This window comes from Nelumbo nucifera, chromosome 2 (genome assembly GCF_055504915.1).
Source record: "Nelumbo nucifera cultivar China Antique chromosome 2, China Antique-T2T, whole genome shotgun sequence".
Classification (NCBI taxonomy): Eukaryota; Viridiplantae; Streptophyta; class Magnoliopsida; order Proteales; family Nelumbonaceae; genus Nelumbo; species Nelumbo nucifera.
In genome coordinates, this window is record NC_142650.1 from 95497148 (window position 1) to 95500383 (window position 3236).

Genomic DNA, 3236 nt, shown 5'->3' on the forward strand with positions numbered 1-3236 from the left:
CTTTTGTTGGATATCACCTCCTTCAGGAATTTTGCATACTTGGGTATCTGTGATAACACATCAAGAAGAGGAAGGTTAAGATGAATCTTTTTAAACACTTCCAAAAATTTTTCAAATTGTTGATCTAATTTAGCCTTCAAAACTCTTCTTGGGTAGGGAATAGGGAGTTGAATTTCATGTAAATTCAGTTTAGGGGTATTTCCCTCATTCTCCTTTTGCGGATTGGCCGATTCAGTTTCCTTGTCGTCTTCTTGGGTTTTGCCGATTGTCTTCACGCTTCTTAAGGCTATGGCATTCACATGCTCTCTGGGATTCTTTTCTGTGTGGCTGGGCAGCCTTCCCTCTTTCCTCTCTGATAACATGCTCACAATCTGCCCCACTTGAACTTCCAATTTCTTAATTGATGTTTCATGGCTTTGGAATTTTGCTTCAGCAGTGTTGATGAACTTAGAAATCATCTCCTCCGGATTGCTCTTTTTCTCTTGTGGGGGCGGTTGTGGTTGGAATCCCAAGGTTGCCTTTTGCTGATTGTTGCTCCAAGAAAAATTTGGATGACTCCTCCACCCTGGGTTGTATGTATTTGAATATGGGTTGTAATTTGACCTGCCAGCATGAGAGATAAAGTTTGCATTCTCATGGGAAACAAAAGGACTATTTAATTGACAATCAGAATTGGCATGTCCTAATTAACCACATAAATCGCATGAGATGCTAGATGGTGTATTCATGGCTGCAATACTAAAATTATCCAGTCTCTTATTTAGGTTGGCAATTTGTGTAGATAGGGATGCAAAGGAATCAATGTTGTGTACTCCCCTCTGATTGGTTCGATCATTACTCCATTGGTAGCCGTTTGATACCATCTCCTCCACTAGGTCATATGCTTCCTCTGGAGTTTTCCTCATGATTGTACCACCTGCGGCTGCATCAATAATTGATCTATTAGAGGGGGTAATACCATTATAAAAAGTGTGTATTTGTTGCCAAATTGGTATCCCATAGTGAGGACACTTCCTAAGCATCTCCTTAAATCTTTCCCATGCTTCATACAAGGATTCCCTCTCAAATTGAGCAAAAGTAGTAATATCATTAATTAGCTTTGCTGTTTTGGAGGGTGGGAAATATTTAGCCAAAAATTTCTGGGTTCAATCATTCCAAGTGGTGATACTTCCTGCAGGGAGTGAGTTGAGCCAATCTTTAGTTCTATCACGCAATGAAAAAGGAAATAATCTAAACCTAATTGCATCATCACTAACTCTATTGTGTTTAAATGTATCACATATTTCAAGGAAGTTAACAATGTGTGCATTAGGGTCATCACTTGGTAACCCACTAAATTGAATACTAGTGTGGATCATTTGAATTATTGCAGGCTTTATTTCAAAATTGTTTGCATGGATGGTGGGCTTGCAAATGCTGGAAGTCGCCCCATCAATCTCTATGGCTGGTTCGCAAATAACAACATCTTCTCTTGCTTTTCCTTTATTGGCCCTTTGCAACAAGCGAAGGGTCCTTTCAATCTCAGGATCAAATTCAGCTAATCCTTCCTATCCAGTGCGTGTCATGCACTAGTAAATCTGAACCAGCAAGAATTCGAACAAACAAATAAAAATAGAAATAAAAGGAAAATATAATAATAATAAAAACAAAAATAAGATGTCCAAATTAATCAAGGTTAACAAATTCTAATATTATTTTAGGATTAAATCCCCAGCAACGGCGCCAAAAACTTGATAGCTATAAATATATAACCCTAGCAAGTGTACTAGTTATCAAGTAGTATAATAATATCGTTCCCACGGGGATTTAACAAAATAAGTATTAGAATCACAGTTTTCCCTAATTATTTGGACAATCAAAATTTGGAATTGAGCAAGAACTATTGATAATAAAACTGGAGCAAAGAAAATAAAAGCAAGGGTGATCACTAATTGAATATGCAAATGATGAAATCGCTAGGACCTTTGGTCCACCTAACCAATGTAATGAATATTGATGGGTTCGATTAACCAAGATTAACTGTTATTCCCAAAAGCTGAAGTTTTTCCCAATTTTATTTAATATTCTTTCCCAAGATATATTAAACCTATTTCTATCAAGTAACCCCTCGATCCCTCGACTAGAGTTCTCAATAATAGAAATGCATTAAGTGCAAGAAAAACTCAAATATTCAGATGAATTATGTGTATATATCCCTATATACCATTCGATTCACACCATGAATTATGTGGTCGAGTATATAAATTCCTCTCCCGATTCATTCATATACACCGAATCAATTAAGAGATGGCCACTCCTAATCGCATTAAGCAAATAATTCATAGACTATATGGAAATCACAATCTTGGAAAAATCATAGAGATAAAAATATATTCATTATCATGGTTAGGCTTTCCACAGTCCTAGCAAGAAACAAATTAGTTCATGATGGAAGAATTAAAGCAAACAAAGAGAAAGAAAAAACTCTTGAATTTGCCCATGGTGCTGAGATCTCCTCTTCTTGCCGCCACCTTGTTCTTGGGGATTTTTGAATTCTTGATCTCCTCCTCCACGTTTCTTGAATTCTTGGAAATTCTTGGCTGATTGCTTCTTTTCTTCTTTATTCAAATCAGGAAGTGAGTGATTCAGTCATGCTATTAGCTGGTCCGCCCCCTCTTTTGTATTGATTGAAGGGGAGGGGGGTGGTCTCCTACTTCCTCTTGAAGTTAATTTTACAAGAATGGGAAGTCCTATCCTAATTCTAATCTTATCTCTTTATCTAATGAACTCAATCCCTTTATCTCTCTAAGATTACATCAAGAATTTAGATCTGGAAGGATTCTTCTTAGTTTCTTGTTCTTGGATTCGTAATAGACCTCCTCTGCAAATTGGGCTTCAGCCAGGCTTTTCTGTGAGTTGGGCTTCAGTTGCGGGTTGGGCCTTCCTACGAATTTTCCCTGACTTCGGGCCCGGATTTGACTTCGATGCCGGCCGAATCTGCGAAAGCCCAAAAGATGAAAGTTGTGGCTTTTTCTCTTATCTTCCCAGTGGGTCTTGAATCAGCCCATTCGAAGTTCGGAGACGTGAGTTAGACCCAGATAACTGAACAATGTCGAAACTGTGAAAAATCATCCGATTTGTCTTTCTTTGCTCTTGATGCCTCCTTTCATGCCCTGAACAAAAATATGAGTCCAATTAGGTGCTAATTTGGTATAAAAGACATAATAATTGGGGTTAAAAATATGATAAATTCTACT

General features: G+C 37.6%; 1 non-coding gene across 1 annotated transcript; it reads left to right on the forward strand.

Annotated features, from left to right (window-relative positions):
* The first annotated feature begins 993 nt into the window (after nt 1–993).
* LOC148802571 (small nucleolar RNA R71) lies at nt 994–1100 on the forward strand. The gene has a single exon (XR_016083231.1). It is a non-coding gene; the product is annotated as a small nucleolar RNA R71 (small nucleolar RNA).
* Nucleotides 1101–3236: the final 2136 nt, after the last annotated feature.